Source organism: Lissotriton vulgaris, chromosome 6 (assembly GCF_964263255.1).
Source record: "Lissotriton vulgaris chromosome 6, aLisVul1.2, whole genome shotgun sequence".
NCBI classification, from domain to species: domain Eukaryota; kingdom Metazoa; phylum Chordata; class Amphibia; order Caudata; family Salamandridae; genus Lissotriton; species Lissotriton vulgaris.
Window position 1 is genome coordinate 1,617,052,853 of NC_141694.1, and position 20,231 is coordinate 1,617,073,083.

Here is a 20,231-nt window from a genome sequence, read left to right on the forward strand (position 1 = left end):
ATAGCTAGTTAAGTCAAATGGTTGACAAAAAACTCTAGGTACTCAAAATGATATATAAGCAACCACTGATTAGAATCACTCCAATCATCAGAATTGCACAATGTCTATAAAAATATATATTATTTTATTATTATTCATGATTAATTTTGAAAATCACAATAATTTTTTTAATTTTTTTTTTTAATTCATATAAAAAAATACAAACAATAACATAGACCAATCCATGAGCAGAACACATATTGATTCAAATGCAATAATTCAGATGCAATAATTCATCTAATTAGAGAAATATACGATAGATGTAAAGTTGATGGGGGGCAATGCGATAGATGTGACTTCGCGTGTTTCGGCATTGCTGCTTTCATCAGGAGACCCTCTATTGCACTGAAACTACACAAAAACATATAAAATACTGTTACAATGTGGTTACAAAGCAATATTATGTACACAAGCACCTAGAGAGAAACACTACGCTCAAGCACGTACGGCTAAATATCTTCAAAATACAACCATGCACAAAGCTCCTTTTCATACATTAGTAAATGGAAAGGGGCGACCAACTCGGTCCCCCCGAACTTATGGCAGAGTGCCTCGATCCCCCCGGGAAGCCATTTTTGGGCGGGGGGCGCGTCTCGGCTGGTATGCCCGAAGCGGCGTAGCTGGGGCGCGCCCGTTCCCGCCCTAGAGTGGGCTGGCCTAGACACTGACGCAGCCAGCCACGCCCTCGGGGCAGGCAGGGGCGGGTATACGCCCGCCCTGAAGACGGATAAAAAGGGACGCAAGACCAGAAGACATCCTCTTGTTCTTGTGCCCTGAAGCTGCACCTCCTCGCTGCACGTGAGCTCGGGACAGAACGAAGAGCCAATTTTGAGCGTTTTAATCTTTCTTTTTGTCTTCTAGATACTTCGTTTGAAAGATGCCCAAGAAAGGCGCGAAGAGAATAACGACTGACCAGATGGTTCGGGTCCTCATGAAGGAGATGTCCGAAATAAAGAAGCGGTTGGCGGAACGAGACGGGGGGGAGGGATCGGGGCGTCCACCGGCTGGAGGGAAGCCAAAGAGGCCGAGAAGGGGGCCAGCCGGGGGAGACGTCCCGGTCCCCTGTTCCCCGCTCGAGGCGCCAGCCCCGGTACCGGCCCCGGTACCGAAGGAAGGGAATCCGATTCCCGTCGTAGTCACCCCGACATCCACTGAGGATATGCCTCCCGAGTTGGCGGCACAGTTAGCAGCGTGGTTGGGGGACAGTAGCGAGGGCGCCACGGCTGCCGAAGCGCAAGCACTGATGAAACAGTTGCGCGAGAAACGTGATACAGCCAAGGTACCCGCGCCGGCTGCGGTGATAGACAAGCCACGAGTGGCGGAAGCAGCGTTCGGTGCAGGTAAGCGGCCATTGCCGATCGCGAGGGATGAGTCAACACCCTCTCGTAGAGAAAAATTGGGGCAACATGTTCCTTTGGCAATAAAGGAGAAGATTTGGGCGGGGGAATATGTAAACATTTTCTCCTTGCTCGTTGATCATTATGAGGTTGAAACTGTTAAGAGTCAAAAGGATCTGATGCATCCAAGTGTTTGGCGCGCAAAAATGGCCGCATTTAAAGTGAATGAGAATATTGGCAACTGGGGCAATGCATGGGGAATTTTTACGTCAATTTTGGGGGAACGTAGGCCTGAATTGCTCCCTGAGTTTCCAGTATATCAGTCACGAATTATGGGGTACTCGACATCGCACCAAGGTAACCAATGGTTCTGTTATGACAACCTTTTCAGGAAATCGATGGAGCATAACAAAAGTTTAACCTGGGACTGTTATGATTCTTTGACATGGGATAAAATGAAAGAGTCAGGGATGTTGAAAATGCCGTTGGTGGGGAGTACTGTTGGTGAATCTTCCCGCCAATATGGGGGGACGCCCTTTCGGTCGGGTACGGGTACCGACGATTATCCGAGACCCGCCGGCAATGCAGGGAAGAAGGGTTTCTGTTTCAATTTCAACAAAGGTAAATGTACTAGGCCCCCGGGATCGTGTAAGTTCAAGCACGAATGTAGTGGTTGCGGGGCACCCCATCCTGAGTCCTCGTGCAGAGCCAGAACGGGTGAGAATGGGGGTAGAGGAGGCGCCAAACAGGTCTAATGTAGTCCGAGGGGCGCCTTTACCAACCCCGATTGATACCTTGGCGATGATTCCCTGGCTCAGCGAATACCCAGATCGTACTTCCGCTGGGGTGCTGCGGAACGGTTTTTCATATGGTTTCCGCATCCCGGTGGGGGACTTTCAGGGTGTCGGGACGTGCAAAAATCAACCTTCCGTCTTGCAGCATACGACTGTAGTGCAGGATAAGATCCGGAAAGAGGTTATCCGAGGTCGGGTTGCCGGCCCGTTTAGTGTTCCCCCGGTACAGAATTTTGTCTGTTCTCCTTTAGGGGTGGTCCCCAAGAAGGACCCAGGTGAGTTTCGATTGATCCACAATTTATCAGCTCCTCATGGCCTTTCTGTGAACGATGCAATTGATCCAGAGGTATGTTCGGTGCGGTACGCATCATTCGATGAGGCCGTAGCCATTTTGAATCGCTTGGGGCCCGGGACGCTGATGGCGAAATCAGATATCGAGTCAGCGTTCCGTTTGCTCCCGGTACACCCGGACGACCAACGTCTTCTGGGATTCATGTTTCAAGGTTCGTATTACATGGATAGGTGTATGCCGATGGGGTGCTCTATATCTTGTGCATATTTCGAGAAATTCAGTAGTTTTCTACAATGGGTTTACACGAAGGGAACGGGTTTTCGAAATGTGATGCATTACCTAGATGACTTTCTGTTCCTTGGGGCCGCTGGGGATGACGAATGTGCCCGGGCCTTGACTGAATTTTGTGTATTAATGGATCGATTTGGCGTGCCATTGGCACCAGGTAAAACTGTGGGTCCCACGACTTGCCTCGAGTTTCTGGGGATCGAGTTGGACTCTAGTGAGGGTTGTTTTCGTTTACCAGCTGCCAAAGTGTCGAAATTCAGGGCAGCCCTGCAAATGTGTATAAATGCATCTAAAGTTACGCTGCATCAATTGCAGCAATTGGTGGGGAAGTTGAATTTTGCCCTGAGGGTGATCCCAATGGCCCGCCCCTTTTCCCGTTCAATTGCCCAGGCGATGGTCGGCCTAAAGGAGGGTCATCATCGCACGAGACTATCGGCTGAGGTCCGCCAAGACATGCGCATTTGGTTAGCATTTTTGGCGGATTTCAATGGTCGAGTCGTCTGGAACAAACCAGCCTTGTCCTCTGAAGAGCTTGGTCTATGGACGGATTCAGCGGGAAGCATGGGCTTTGGCGCCATCTTCGGCACAAAATGGTCGGCACAAAGGTGGCCAACATGGTGGCATGAAGAGGGGCTGACGAGTAATATTGCTTTCCTTGAACTGTTTCCCATTTTGGTGGCCCTCAGAACCTGGCCCGATGGATTCAAAAATCACTCTGTCATATTTTGGTCTGACAATATGACCGTTGTAGAATGCATCAATAGTCAGGCAGCACGTTGTAAAATGATTTTAAGGCTGCTTAAAGAAATTGTCTTACTGTGTATGCAACTGAACGTGGTATTCAGAGCGAAACATGTCCCAGGGGTGATGAATCAGGCGGCTGATGCACTGTCTCGTTTTCAAATGCAGGCTTTCTCGGGTTTCCTTCCCTCAGCGGACCCAGAGCCGGCACCCTTTCCCGAAGCTCTCTGGTCTCTCGGTGCCCCGAACTCCGTTACCTCGTGGGAGAGAGTCTAGCACCAAGGACGAGGAAGGCATACGAAGGGGCGTTTCGGGCCTATTTAGCCTTTTTGGGGACTGAGAGAGGGGGGCTTTGGGGGCATGAGGATTGGGTAGTACATTTTCTGATGTCCTTGCGTAGGGCTGGGAAGTCAGTGGCTACAGCCCAGAGGCATCGTGCTGCCATTTCCTTTGTTGCCAGGGCTCATAATATCCAGGACCCGACAGCGTCTTTTGTGGTACAGAAGGCGCTGCGTGGGTGGCAACGCCTTGAGGGTCGCAGAGTAGATGAGAGGCGCCCGATAGGTCTGGATAGGTTGTCCCAGTTGCTGGCCACACTCCCCGCCACATGCTCGTCTCAGTTCGAGGCCTGTTTGTTCCGAGCTGCTTTTACGCTTGCATTTCACGGGGCGATGAGGATAAGTGAGCTGGTGGCAAGGAACAAACAGGATGTGGTGGGGGGTTTGTGCCGGGAACACGTTCAGATCTGGGGTGAGACGATGACTGTATCCTTTGTCAAGTCCAAAACCGATCAAGGTGGGGTAGGGGACTGCATAGTCATTCGCGGGATCCCAGGGTCCTCCATGTGTCCGGTAAAGTGTTTAGAAGACTACCTAGCACGAAGGGTGGCATCATGGGGAGGGACATTGTTGAGACACGCGGACGCCACCCCACTGACGAACTTTCAGTTTCAGCGGGTGCTCGCGATGTCAATTACCGCAGCGGGCTTGGACCCGGGCGAGTTTGGGACCCATTCCTTTCGGATAGGGGCTGCCACTGAAGCTACAGCCAGGGGTCTCAATGTGGAACAAGTGAAACGTGTGGGGCGCTGGTCCTCCAATTGTTATAAGAGGTATGTGCGGTTGCACATGTTGTGAAGCTATGATAATGTACTCACGCTTCTTGTCTTTTGTTTGGTTTTCAGTTGCGCAAGCCTTCGAGGCGGGGCGGACTATGCAGTCGACCCAACACCAGGCCAGCGGTCAGACATCACCGGCTGTGAGGAAAGAGGTGTGGGTCGTGGGCCACTCATACGTGAGGCGTGCCGCTGACGTATTCGAAGCAGGTGACATGATTCACGTGGCTGGGGAATACGGGTACAGGGTGTCCTTCTACGGAAGGGGCGGCCTCTGTATTGACCAGTTTCAGGCATTCTTTGAGGGTTTGTTAGGGCGGACGAGGTCACCGCCGTCTATAGTCATAGTACATTTAGGGGGCAATGATTTGGTCACCACCGGTAGACGACTTCTCCTAGAGGCAATGCTTTCCACTGTAAGTTGGTTGGCGAGGAAAGTTCCGGGGTGCATAATTGCGTGGTCTCATATGATCCCACGAAAAGTGTGGCGGGGGGCTGTTTCGATTCCTGCTTTGAACCATTCTGTTAGAAAACTTAATAACAAAGTGAGTAGGTTGTTCCGTTCCAGGACATTGCATTCTATCTCGCATGGTTGTATTAATGATGACAGTATGTATCTAGGGGATGGTGTGCATTTGTCTCGGGTGGGAAATGAGTTACTCATAGGAGACTTCTTAGCATGGTTAAAAAACGTTGAAACATGACCTTTAGGTAGGAGTTTTGTGGGGGTCCGGATAGCCGGTCAACTATCCGGCCTGTGGCGGTAAGGTCATGATCGGTGAGCACTAATTAGTAGATCCCTATGAGTGGGCGTCACCCAACACGGATGGGAGCGCTCGGGAGAGGTGGCCATTGGCCCCTCAATGGGGAGGCGGTCCCTTCTAAGGATGGGTCGCCGGAAGTAAAGGAAAAGGCGGTCAAGGCCCCTTCCTTTGTAGGAGGGGTTACAGCCCCCTCCTGGGGAATTTCCCGGGGCCAGTGACATCTGCGACGGCAGATGCGGTAAGTTGTGTGGGGTTGGGATAAGGTCTACGATACCTTCTAGATACCTCACACGAGTATTCGAACGACCTTTAACTGGCGTCGAGTCTTTAGGTGCCCCCGTCAAGTCAAGGGAAATTGGTAGTAGTTGCACTCGAGGTACGCCTCCGTGCTGTCGCCCCTCCCAAGTGGGAGGGGTAAGTCGGGTTAGGGATCTTGACACCGGTTATGACCTTGCCGTTGGCCCTTAAACGTTAGGATGTACAATTTCAATATGTCAAGAAATGTTTGTAGGATGCTAGTTCGGCTAGGAGAACCTCTGTATTAGAGAATCTGTTAAGGTTAGCCAAACCTCGCAATGTGGTAATGAAATTGTACATAACATGAAACGTTTAATGTTTTAATTTTGTTTTAATAAATACGGCCGGGATGGTGACTCCATCCCACTTCCAAAAACTTCAAGAACTGTTTCCGGTTTCCCTCCTTTTGGGGATTGTGTTGAGAGGGGGTGGCGGGTATCTCGGCCATATGGAAAGGGGCGACCAACTCGGTCCCCCCGAACTTATGGCAGAGTGCCTCGATCCCCCCGGGATGCCATTTTTGGGCGGGGGGCGCGTCTCGGCTGGTATGCCCGAAGCGGCGTAGCTGGGGCGCGCCCGTTCCCGCCCTAGAGTGGGCTGGCCTAGACACTGACGCAGCCAGCCACGCCCTCGGGGCAGGCAGGGGCGGGTATACGCCCGCCCTGAAGACGGATAAAAAGGGACGCAAGACCAGAAGACATCCTCTTGTTCTTGTGCCCTGAAGCTGCACCTCCTCGCTGCGCGTGAGCTCGGGACAGAACGAAGAGCCAATTTTGACCCACCCACCAGCCCCTGAAGACAGCCAGTTGTTTGTAATAAAGTTGATTAATTTTGCTTCCATTTCGTTTACAGGTTGTGGAGTCATGTTGATGTTGAGTATAATAAAGAATGGTCGGTTTGAGTACGTTTTTGCCATTAAAGAGATTCAGATATAGTGTTGAATGTTAAGCATGCTCTTTCGGTCATAGTGGCCAATGTATTCTTAGGTTTAGTTAGCACTGTCGTATTTATTTTGGTAGGCGGTAAGGTCATGATCGGTGAGCACTAATTAGTAGATCCCTATGAGTGGGCGTCACCCAACACGGATGGGAGCGCTCGGGAGAGGTGGCCATTGGCCCCTCAATGGGGAGGCGGTCCCTTCTAAGGATGGGTCGCCGGAAGTAAAGGAAAAGGCGGTCAAGGCCCCTTCCTTTGTAGGAGGGGTTACAGCCCCCTCCTGGGGAATTTCCCGGGGCCAGTGACATCTGCGACGGCAGATGCGGTAAGTTGTGTGGGGTTGGGATAAGGTCTACGATACCTTCTAGATACCTCACACGAGTATTCGAACGACCTTTAACTGGCGTCGAGTCTTTAGGTGCCCCCGTCAAGTCAAGGGAAATTGGTAGTAGTTGCACTCGAGGTACGCCTCCGTGCTGTCGCCCCTCCCAAGTGGGAGGGGTAAGTCGGGTTAGGGATCTTGACACCGGTTATGACCTTGCCGTTGGCCCTTAAACGTTAGGATGTACAATTTCAATATGTCAAGAAATGTTTGTAGGATGCTAGTTCGGCTAGGAGAACCTCTGTATTGGAGAATCTGTTAAGGTTAGCCAAACATCGCAATGTGGTAATGAAATTGTACATAACATGAAACGTTTAATGTTTTAATTTTGTTTTAATAAATACGGCCGGGATGGTGACTCCATCCCACTTCCAAAAACTTCAAGAACTGTTTCCGGTTTCCCTCCTTTTGGGGATTGTGTTGAGAGGGGGTGGCGGGTATCTCGGCCATATACATATATACATTTTTTGTCCTGACCCAGAAACAACATAAATATAATCAACCTTGTGTCACTTTACACCTCTATTTACAATTAAAGAAAAAGAAACAAAAAATTAGTTATAAACACAATATAATCATATCTAAACATATTGGTTAGAGGCCCAGATTCAAAGTCTCATTGAATTTGTTAAGCTATATACTGTGATATTTCTTACATTAAAATACACATAATTTCCCATATTTTACCATGTTCTAATAAAGAATCTCAGAAGACAGCATCTCTTGGCAAAACCATAGTATACACAACACAACACTTGTATTTCAGATATCTATGTAAAGTTCATACATATGGCTTGAGCTGTGGCGAGAATCCAAACAAATGCCTATTATCAAGAGAAATCCCATGATGGAACCAAACTCAAGAGACAAAGGTAATGGCAGGCATATCACCAGTCATCTTAGACCAAGATTAGAACTGAAAGTATGAAGTCACCACTTACTTCAGTATCTGTAAGCTTGGTTCACAAACGGGAACCGTGATGTATGTATGCTCAGCATCTAATTTGAAGGCAACCGTATATGCAATGGATAAAACGCTGAAAGAGACATAACAACAAAATGATGCTTATATTTGATTATTATTCTAAACCAATATTTCATTCAATCCTGAGTATGTAATGCCTCATGTACTCAACCCATAAGCTACGAATAATTTCAAAATGTACGTCCAGAAAGATAGCTAAAGGGCTAACCAGTGATCTATAATGCCACAAAGAGACTGATGATCTCCAATGTAGGGCAATGATATTAAATAGATAATACCCAACAAATATAGCGCCAACTCCAATTAGATTAGGTCTAACAACTTTATATGGGCATGAAAGATATAACAGATAGAATTGTCTACTTACATAAAAAGAAGAGAGAAATGACTAACTGTGCCGCAGCTCCACTTTTAATGTGGATATATGCACAGGATATCAAACGAGGAACAGTCCATCCATATTGTTATGAGTAAATACTACATTGAAAACAAATCGACCCAAATATCAGTGCGTGGCCATGTGAAAGTGAAGATAACAGCCTAATTAGGGAATAAATAAATAAAGAAATAATGGGATTTCGATAAGGACTTACTAAATTCCAGTAGAAAAACTGGATACTAGTTGGTCAGGAACTTAGATGCCGGATAAAGTAGTCCCAAAAAGGCCGGAAATCCCAGCTTATTAGAGGCAACAAGTTGACCTGAAAACATACATGGATGGATGTTGAATATACGATATATATAAACGATTGCTCCTATAATGGGGGGCACACAAATTATTAAATAATTCTAAGGCTAATCTACGTTCCATACCTTGGTACCAAAGGACTGACGTCTCAACGAGACTCCTGTATATGAACAAACGTCCGTAATGCATCTAGAGGGCTACCATAATGAAAGAGGCTACATCTGTAAACGCGCGCCATAACGGATAGGGGTCCGTGGACTGACAGAGAGATTGAAAACGGACTATATGTATAATCTGTGTATGTTAAGCACTACGGTTTATGTAGCGGGCCACCCAATAAAGGTATAATGCAACCGTTATCCGTTCATCGCTCTAAATAAAGTCGGTGCAATATACATAAATGGTATAAAGCATATCGCCAAAGACAAAAATCAAAGACATGCTTTGATCGATGGGGTTACATAAAATATGGATTCAATGTAATGCGCAATTGCACATTATGTGCCCATAACGACAATATGATGTAGTAAAAACAGGTATAGTAATATGAGTGGCAGACAGTCTATTACCTTATTGAATAGACTATATGCTGTAATTCCCATATTCAATCCAATGGTGTGCCTATAGCATAACAATGTATCAAAGTTGACAATAAAATGTGAAATCCTCCTGCTAGAAAAGCCAGATCTACAATGGTTAAAGGTATGAACTAAGCAGCTGTAGGTATGAACTAAGCAGCTTCTGGAATCCTATACACAGCCAAGCCACAAATAGACTCTAAGATGGGACCCACACAATAAAATGCTCCGTAGTGAGGTTGGCACAGCCTTAAGGATATAAATAACAAACCCTTGTGTATATCATTAGCGACATCCAAAGACATTTAGTATCATATTTGACAATAAACAGCAAATTCATTCTACTAAACAAGCCATATCTGCGACATCAAAAGGCATTTAGTGTATATATACAGGGGATAGTATCTTAGAGTCTCCAAAATAGGGAGCTCTCTAATCAAACACAGTATAGTCCAAATTATTTATTGGATAGAGCAGTCTCCACATACAGAGACTAACGAGTACTCCTGAAGTTAAAATCCAACTGGACCATCATTAAGGATATATCCTGAGCCCAGGGTACATCCAAATTCAGTATCTCTAATAAAAGAGAGGGACACCAGCAGCCAAAGTGGTAGGCTACCAATAAAGACAAATGTCAAGCAAAAATACCCCTTTGGCCAATATTACACAACAAGCATACTCACATGAGCAATAGTGAGTTCACTACAGAAAAAATTAACAATGAGGAAATGTGAAAATAAATTCTTAAAAAAGTATACCATTTATTCAGACAATCATTAAAAACATTGTCCGCCCTATTATCAATACAGTACTAATCAGTAAAAAGGTTTCAATACATTAGAACACATATTTTAAAAACACAGGAATGGGAAACTCAATAAGGAAATATAATTCCTATTTAAGCGAGAGAGAATACAATGGTCAAACAGAAATGAACTCTGATTTATAATCCAATTGCAGTCAGAGTTATTGTCTCCACAGACTTAGCGTATTTTCTGCTCATAAGTGCATCAACACGTTTCGGTGGGCACATAAATTAATAGCCAACACCTTCTTCAGGAAAGAATATTTTGTTCCCAATCTAACAAATTTGATCTTGATAAATGGGGTTTTCAAAGACCTTCAAGGATGCGAACCGTATATACTTCAAAAAACAAAAAAAAACAGAGACACGTTCTTTCCGGTTTCTTCGTTTAGTTTTCTAGTTCCAAGGTTAAATTTCAAGCAAGTGGTCATTCGACAATGGACATTGACAGCCCACTAGCACCAACAACAGTCTGAAAATATAGTAAGAACACCAGAGGTGCACACTCCAAATCCCTCCAGCGTCACAGGTTACTTAATAATCCCGGCATTAATTAAAAACAGAACCGCCAGCAGTCTGTATAGATTTTAACAGCGGGCATCTCGGGCATACGCCTCCGTTAATATGCTGATATTTTTTTTTAAAGTATATACGGTTTGCATCCTTGGAGGTCTTTGAAAACCCCATTTATCAAGATCAAATTTGTTAGATTGGGAACAAAATATTCTTTCCTGAAGAAGGTGTTGGCTATTAATTTATGTGCCCACCGAAACGCGTCGATATACTTATGAGCAGAAAATACGCTAAGTCTGTGGAGACAATAACTCTGACTGCAATTGGATTATAAATCAGAGTTGATTTCTGTTTGACCATTGTATTCTCTCTCGCTTAAATAGGAATTATATTTCCTTATTGTGTTTCCCATATTCCTGTGTTTTTAATGTATGTGTTCTAATGTATTGAAACCTTTTTACTGATTAGTACTCTATTGATGATAGGGCGGACTGCGTTTTTAATGATTGTCTGAATAAATGGTATACTTTTTTAAGAATTTATTTTTACATTTCCTCATTGTTCATTTTTTCTGTAGTGAATACACTATTGCTCATGTGAGTATGCTTGTGGTGTAATATTGCCCAAAGGGGACTATTTGCTTGACATTACATCCAAATTCAGGCCTAGCATAATCAAATCACGGATTATTTTCCAAAGTAACAATATTCGGGTACATGGACTAACCCTGAATGCAATGGTTATAAACAAATTTGATCCTCATTTAAGTTATAGCCCGATCCCAGGGTATATCCAAATTGAGGCCCTTATTTACAGTGTCTAACCAAAAGATCCAGAAAACCTCTCGTTTTTTTCTGATCTTGTCTGGACAAAGTCCTGTCTTGGTTACAATTCTTTCCAGAATGTACCATCTTAGATCATCAGCACAGTGGTTATGTTCTAAAAAATGTGACCCCATCGGTGAGGCCAGTGTTTTTGTTCTAATTGCTGACCTATGTTCGGTCAATCTAACATTTAGTGTCCTCGATGTCTCACCTACATAACCCTTGTTGCACTGACAAATTAGCAAGTAGATAATGTTTTTAGTTTTACAGTTACTCATACCTTTACTTACTATTGCTTGTCCATTAAAATGTAGTTCGTTGGCTTCTATTGCAAAAGGACATACTTTACAGGTACCACATCTATAGCTACCTTCTCTAGGATCCATGCCTACAATACCTCTCTGTATTGGCTCTTTTAAATCAATGGGCATGCGAGATCTAACAATGAGGTTCTTAAGATTTCTATTTTTGCGGTAAGCAAACATTGGTTTCTGAAGTATGTCATTTTTGGCTCTATTAATATTCAATAGATGCCAGTAGGAACTGATGATTTGCCGAATGTGTTCATTCATAATAGAACGGCGGTTCACAAAAACCAAATTGGCATTTTGTTTTTGATTAGTTCTTTGTAGTATATGTTGTGGATCGTGGGCCTGCCACAGATAATAAAGGCGAAAATCATAGCCATAAAATGGTGGTGTTTACCTTAGAAGCATTGTCTCTGAAATTATAGAATCTCGCCAAACTAATTCAGTAATGCATGCTACTTCGTCAAGAGGTTATGAACCCTTTTATTTTTTGTATTGGTAGATTAAAGTCAAAATTGAATTTTGAACTGCCTCTGTGTATTTTTTTTTTACGATTACTATTCTGTCCACATTTTTTGGATTCATTTCAAATAGATGTAATTTTATGTGAAAGGATGTTTGTGTTATTGTGAGCAGCGGCTAGGCAGCTGCTAAAGGAACCATTTAAGCTTAAGAGTTCTTATTAATACTGGCATGCCTATTCTAGGAATATTTAAATGTACTATGGAAATTATGGGCTCCCCACATTAGCTTTTTAAAATGCCTTCCTTCCATGGGAATCATGTTTGAGTGACTGGAAAGTTTAACTCGGGCCTAAGCACTGATATATTAACTGTAAAACAGATCCGATGAATGTTTCATAGCTAGTCACTTGGAATACCTTTCTCCAGGTAAGATACCTGATTACATCAGTTTCTCATCCTATAAGTAGTCATCTCTTCCTTTACAGGACAGTGCATGAAATACAAGAAATGTGTACATTCCTGAAGGTGAAACATTGGTGGTATTCCATGTGGTGCACTACAATATTGGTTATTGTAAATACATAGCCAGTTTGAACTCGGCATCCATAGCAGCTCATCCCATAACATGGTCTTCTGGGCGTCAAACACTAAACTGATATGGAAGAGTGCTAGGAGAGACTGGACAAATCGAGCAAGGGCACCTTCTGCTAATATCACTGGGCTAAATAAATGCCTCGATTAGGTTAGATTTTTCCTATGGAGTGCTAGTTGTGCAAACAACATAAGCACAAGGAATAGGTTCTTATTTTTAAATTATTTTATAGAGGATAGGTAGGTGCAACTAGTGTAACAGAAGTCACAATTGCATTTATTTTGCAAGGAAAGCACATACTTATGACATCTTTCCATCTTTGTATTTCATCAAACTCTAGGCCGTCTTTATGCATGCTGTGTTTTCACTTTGGGCATTTGGGTTAGAGCTCCTTACTCCTCACAGGTAGGCGAGGTGATGTGCGTGATACAGTAGTGTCCCTACCCATTGTGTTTTCCAGCTTTCATCCTTATGACGGCAGTCTGTTCTGTAGCTGGGAGATGGTTGGATGTTGCAGTGGTGGCCTATTCTGTGATATGACAGTATAGAAACAAGTGGTATTTATTCACTCCGAATAAACCTTTAGGAGGAGGCATTGTGTCATAGAATGAAATACACGTACTAATGGAATCCCCTCAGTTAGTCATCCCATTGCTGGCTTCTGTTTCCTTGTTTCTTGCTGTTGATTGACGGTTCTGTATTGAAAGCATGCTAGACAGAGCCACTTCAGATTGCTATGCGGTAGCTAATGGCCTGGTTCTGCCTTTCGCCCCCTTAGAGGACAATTCACTTTTCTGTTCGCCAATAAATTGTTTACTTTCATATTTTGCTGAAATCTATTTATCATTCTTAGTGATCTACATAAATACTCATCTGGAGACTATTTGTAATGCTAAAAATGCAGGCAAGTGAAATATTATATATTTATCATATTGCGTTTGAGCAATTCCAAGCAAGAATAAAAATGAAATAAGAATGTGTTGACAATTTTAGTGAAACATTTTTCAGCCTGTAGAAGTCGGTGACTTCAGATTACATATATTCCCTGTTGTGCTAGCCACACCACCTCTTTAGTTGCAGTTTAATGTTTCGATATGAATAATCCAAATTAGTTTAAAAAATATTCAATGGTAATCAAAATATTATATCGATAATGTTTTGCAGCTGACCATTTTTTGTTGCTAGGGATCTCAGTTCGAATCATGTGGTTTAATTTTACATTTAGGTGAAATTGTTTTCTTATCTTCCCCTCACTCTCACCCTAGCAATTGCCTTTATCCTAACCCTAACTCTGTTCTTCCCTTTAACTCTGACGCGCTCTCCCTAATCTTGTCCTATACTGTAACTTTAACATTATGCTTAATCCTATCCCTGAACCTAATGCTTATCGACAGCCATACCTCAAACCTAACGCTCAACCTAACTAATTCTGAGCCTAACCCACATTGCAACACTAACACAATGGCACTCTGTAATCTGAACCTTCACCCACACCCAGTGTTTAATTTGTAAAAAAAAGAAATACAAAATAAGTTCCAGGGCTCTTGTCAGGAGGCCACGGCAATGTGCACCACACTCCTACAAGTGTGATAATTCGGACTATTTCAATTAGCAATGAATGTTACTTTATGGAATCGGAAAATAGACTATTTAAATATGTGACATTAACAGCAGTTACATTTACCTAATGCTAGAATTTACGCAAGAGGCAATTCAAACATACTTTTGTAATGGACCATTATGGATGTCAAATTTAATATATATCTGGCAATGCAGGTGATACGTTCTCTTAAGAAAATGGGCATAGCTATTTTCTTCATGGGGTACAGTTAACCGTAACAGGGTTGCTGCACTACTTCTCTTGGACCTCTCAGCTGCCTTCGACACAGATGACCATGACACTTTAATACAAAGACTCTACAAAGCCGGCTTAGAGGGGACTACTCTCAACTGGATCACGTCCTACCTTCAAAACGGAACTGATGTAATCCATGCCGCCCCCCCGCCCCTTCCCTTTCTCATCCAAACTGTACTTCACAAAATCAGGTGTGACTTAAGGCTCTACCATCTCACCCATGCTTTTCAACATTTTACCTGAAGTCATTACCGGCACTGATCAATTTAACCTCCTATTCTATAAGTAAGCAGATGACATACAAATACTCCTTAAACTGGAAAGCCCAAAGACATTGGAAACTCACAAATTTGCAGTTGTCTCGGGGCCGTGGATCAGTGGATGGCATGGAGCCACCTCAAATTGAATGCTTCCAAAACGGAAATGCCCTATTGTGGTGATTGGAAAAATTATGATTCTCTCTCTCTAACGATCTGGGAAAACCACCTAAAGTATCTAAGGAAGTAAGAAACCTTGGGATAACCATGGGCTTCAAGCTATCAGTGGACGCCCAACTGGGCAAACTATCAAGATCAAGCTTCATTACTATTAAAAACCCTGCGATGCATCTTCCCCCAACCTGGGATTTCCACACAAGATCCAGGCTTCTATCTCTCTTGTTTTGTCTAAACTCGATTACGCCCATAGCCTCAACACGGATCATCTTTAACAACTATTAAAAGACTATAACGGATTCAGAACTCGGCTGCCAGACTACTTTTACATATAAAGCCACAAACCCACAACTCCCCTGCTTGAAGGCCCTACATTGGTTACCGGTTGCCAGAAGATCCACATTCAAGCTGCTTTGTATCACTCACAAAGTGATACATGGAACTGGACCGCTTTTCATCAGGAATAAAATCCCCAGATACATTCAGCAAAGGAACCTCTGCTCTAGATTGGCATCAAGCCTCAAAATCCCAACACACAAGAAAAAAACATAGGTGACACATCCGTCTCTTTTCAAGCAGCCAAAGTATGGAACTCTTTACCCCCCAAACATAAAATCTACAGATAACTACCTTATCGTCAGTAGACTACTCAAGATGTGGCCAACTTCTCCACATAATTACCATACATATATGAAATAAGCATATCCCTCTTAATATAAGCATTTATTTAGATTATCGATGTGTACCTACAGGTGTGTTGCTTTGAATAATCATGTTTATAAATATTCGTTAGTTCTTCTTAACAAATGTACATTTTACTTATCAGGGATGTGGAATGACTTTAGCCCGAGCCCAGGACATATTGTTTGGGGTCAAGGGCAACACGTTTTCATGTGTATTTTGTACTTGGGACAAGTAGGCCCAACCCCCTACAGTTGCAGTTAAGGTAATATTTGCGTCCATGTGTTAATGCTGTTCAAACTTGTATTTATGGTTCATTAATGCAAAGGCTTTATTATTAGGGTGAGCACTCTGAGTAAATGTTGTAAGCTCAGACTCCACTACTAACAGTGGTTAGAGTATAAAAATGTGTACACACGTTTTTCATGTTTAGCAATCTGAGACTATGTATACTGCTCTAAGAATGCTCTCTGATTACATGCAAATATTTGCAGAGGCTTGAAAGCAAGAGTGACATTTTTTTTGCTTTCAAAATAAAATGTTCACCAAAAAATGCAAAAACATTTAGATAAACTACTGAAATCCTTTAGGCACCATTTCTTTGCAGCATCATTTAGTAAAATGTCTTCATGTACGCTTGTATTTCCCAAAACTAATCATAATGGAAAATCAGTGTAACCAGTTTTAGTAAAATTATGGAAAACATACAAATAAACAAGCGTTGGTAAAGCCAGTATGTCTGAAATTGTTGGTGAGCCTTTTGGTTTTGTAAATGCGTGGCTTGTTTTGGCATGGTTTCTGTAAAACCTTATTTGTGTGGGAGCTGCCGGGTCTCACCATTATAACAAACATTGGCAAAAGCAAAGATTTTTTTGGTCTCAAAAGACACACTGCACAGTAGTTCCTGGCACTGAACAAAACGACTGTGTGTCGATATGCTCCTTGGGAAAGAACAGAATGCTGTCACTCGGAGAGAAGCTAGCTGATGGACAGAGAGAGATATCATTTTAATAAACACAAATAGTCATGGTTAACACCAGACTTAATTAGGGGCCCCATTTTTAAGTAAAGTGCACCCATGTCCTTGGATTGAGGGCAGATATACGACTTTTGTTAATTCACAAGACAAAGAAATAGTACCCTAGAACATATTTGTGAACTGTATTTTAGCATGAGGAAATATGCAGGTGTAGATTTGCTCATGCGAAAATCTGAGTGTAACTTTACTTTCCCTCCAACCACTTTTTCCCCAACCCTGGAAGAAGTTTTAGGTCTGCCATTCTCCGGAGTAAATATCCACCCTTTGTCAGTATGGGAAAAGATCAGAGAAGAGTTGGTGAAAACCCTTAAAACATGCAAGTTACTAGGTTTGCACAGACTCAAAAGGGAATTCCAAACCTGGAACTGTTGCTAGATCTGCAGGAACGTAGCCAACGTAGGGGAATTGCTAGTATTCAAACCCTACTGTGTAACAAACCCTGGCATAATCAGAGAGGCTATTTCAAAGCTCTTATAGAATGAGATTGCTGCCTTAATTTGTCGCCGCATTACATGGCACAAAAGGGACAAATGGATTTTGTTACAGGACAAGTAGATTTATGAAGCAACCTGCCCCATGGACAAGTAGATATTTTTTTAATTCCACAACCCTACTCATGGGTATATTATTCTATGTTTAACATGTATGTAGGTAACTGCATAAATGAGTACATCTTTTATCATAACTATATAGAATTGCTTCATATTGAATTACAAAAAAATATATAAAAATAAATAAATTAACTTAAAGTACAGCAACACTTGAAAGTCTGAATTTCTGAAATACAACTTAAATCCACATATCTTACCTTCCTTATACATATTTACTGTCCATATGCTTATGTATCCTTATATTTATTACTTCTAGTTCAGCTTCTTCAATGCACTACCCTACATCTCATGCTATACCTCTCATAATATATCCTCTACCTCCACTCTGACTCATCCCAAACCTCATTCTATTACTATCTCCAATGCACTATCCTATTTCACACCCTATACCTCTCTCAAAATGTTGTCTACCTGCACTCTCTGACTCATCCCAAACCCCATTCTACTGCTATGATCCACAAAAGAACCATTTCTTGACTTTTCAGCCCTCTGCCTCGCCTTTCATCCTCTCATACCTCTTTTACTGTTCAGGTCTCCCTAACTAATCTTTCATAACCTTTCCCTCTGACTCTTCCCCCCCACCAACCCTTTGCTCATTCCAAACCTCCTCCTTCTTCTATGATCTCCAAAACAAAAAAAGAAAAAGCACACTTTTTACACACTTTTTACACACTTCCTTCTTTTATCCCTCTACTATCCTTTTCAATCCAACTAACAAACTAGCATGTCCCCCACTCAAATTAATTTCATATTTCCCTATATTAATTCCCCACGAATCCTGTTTGGGTTCCAGAGTAGCTTGCTACCAGCCAGAAAGCACTTAGACACCTCATCAGGGGTAGCAAGCTCTATATAAATGCAAACCCTTCCTTCTTTTAACCCTCCATTATCCTATTTCAATCCAAATAGCAAACTCACATGTCCACCTCTCAAATTAATTTAATATCTCTCCCTATACTAATTCACCACTAATCCTATTTGGGTTCCGGTGTAGCGTGCTACTTCCCGAAAGAGCTTTTTGATGGCTCGTCAGGGGCAGTCGGCGCTATATTAAGGCAATTATAATTACAAGAGGGCTCACTGATTATAATTTGCTTGGAACTGAATAGAATGGAGACTGACCGACGCTAAATTGCGGTTACATAACTTGAGATATTCTTTTATGATTCCTTTAGCGAATGGCACTTATTTTGCGCATGTGGGATTATGGGCTGATTAATACTTTTGCCACTGTATTAAAATAATTCTAGTTAGGAATAGCTAATTTCTACATGGGATTGATGGGTGTTAAGTGGGTATTACATATACCTAGTGCTGTATTTTCATGATTATTGTAAGGAAATGGTAATTAGCTGTTTTACATATGAGGGATTATGAGCTTCAAAAGACAGTTGAATGCATTTGTCGCTCTGCTGTAAAGTTTCCTATTGGAAAAATGGAATATCTAATTTTTATATGGGGGTTATTGGTGGTAAATCACACTTATATCCCAAATTCAGTGTTTTCCTCATTCCTCTTTGGATAATGGGCATAATGATATTCTTCCATTTGGTGGATGTTGGGTGGTAAATGGCTGATACATGTACCTGCTACTGTATTTTTAACATTCCTGTAAGGAAATGTTAATAGCATGCTAAAGGGTTGTTAAATACCATTTACAGTGTATTCTAATGGCTCCTTTTAGGGAAATGGAAGTAACACATTTTTACATGAGGGATTATGGGTGGTAAATGGCTGTTACATATCCTTGACACAGTGATTTACTTCTTGGCATAATGGGCATCACAGTTTTCTACATGGCAAACGATGAGTGTTAAATGACTGTTGCATATGCCTCGCACTGTATTTTCATGAGTCCGGTAAGTAAACGTACTTAGCTATTTTACACCAGGGAGATTATAGGCTTGAAAGGGCTGTTAAATAAATTTGTGACTATTTGGTAATATTTTCTTTTGGAAAAATGTAATTAGGTAATTTTTACATGAGGATATTATGGGTAGTAAATAATTTGTTACATATCCAGGGCATGGAGGTTTCCTTTTTCCTTTTGGGATAATGGGTCATAGCGATTTTATACATTGGTGATGATGGCTGCTAAATGGCGTTTTCCATAATCCTGGCAAAACTTTGAATAATGACCCATTTTACAGAAAAAAATTATTTGGATCTGTAACATGACCCATTAATAGATGCACATAGACCGTAACCTCTTCCATGCTCACGACGGCTCCCGGCCGTCATGAGTCACGGTGGTTGTGTGCTCATGACGGCCGGGAGCCGTCGCGACCACGCCCCGCGATTGGAATGTCTAGCACTGCGGTAGAATAACCGGTGCAGTGAAGACAATAAATTAAGCTTATGCTTGCACGAAGCAGACACAACAAAACAGAGGAGCCGTCCAGACCGTAGTCTTATGCGCGGAGTGGTGGAGGTGGTGCTCCGGGGTCTCCTGGAGCTGCTGCATGGCCGCAAGAGGATCGTAAGAACGAGCAAGGTAACAAGAGAAGCTGCTATGTCTTCTGTTAATTAAATGAGAAACAGACTATAAAGGATCTAGCTTTTGCGTGACGAACTATTTTTAAACAGGACAGAGTGGACGAAGTAAAAAGATATGGCAGACGCATATATGCTGGGGACATTTACACAGTAACACACAGACTCCCCCGAGAATCCTGACTACTGTTTTGTGATATGGATATTTGAATTTCCTGAATCGTTGGGATCCTCAGTTCGTTATATTGTGTGGCTTGTGATATACACACTTTCTCACAAATAAGCAGGGCCCACACACATCTGTGGGACTCATTTACCTTTCAGAGCAAATTCTTATTCAGAAGCAAACTCCTATTTGCAAACATGGGATTAGA

The 20,231-nt window shown here is 42.6% G+C and overlaps 1 protein-coding gene and 1 long non-coding RNA gene across 3 annotated transcripts in view; one reads left to right on the top strand and one right to left on the bottom strand.

The window, feature by feature from the left end:
* The window catches only part of SRBD1 (S1 RNA binding domain 1), an 855,271-nt gene that overhangs the window by 704,517 nt on the left and 130,523 nt on the right, over positions 1-20,231 (top strand). The window lies entirely within an intron of this gene.
* The window catches only part of LOC147709212 (uncharacterized), a 63,700-nt gene continuing 43,728 nt past the window's right edge, over positions 260-20,231 (bottom strand). The window contains exons 2-4 of the long non-coding RNA XR_015296685.1: positions 8,563-8,670; positions 7,926-8,021; positions 260-390 (exon numbers count right to left, since the gene is read on the bottom strand). This is a non-coding gene — a long non-coding RNA (uncharacterized LOC147709212). The remainder of the gene's footprint in view (positions 391-7,925; positions 8,022-8,562; positions 8,671-20,231) is intronic.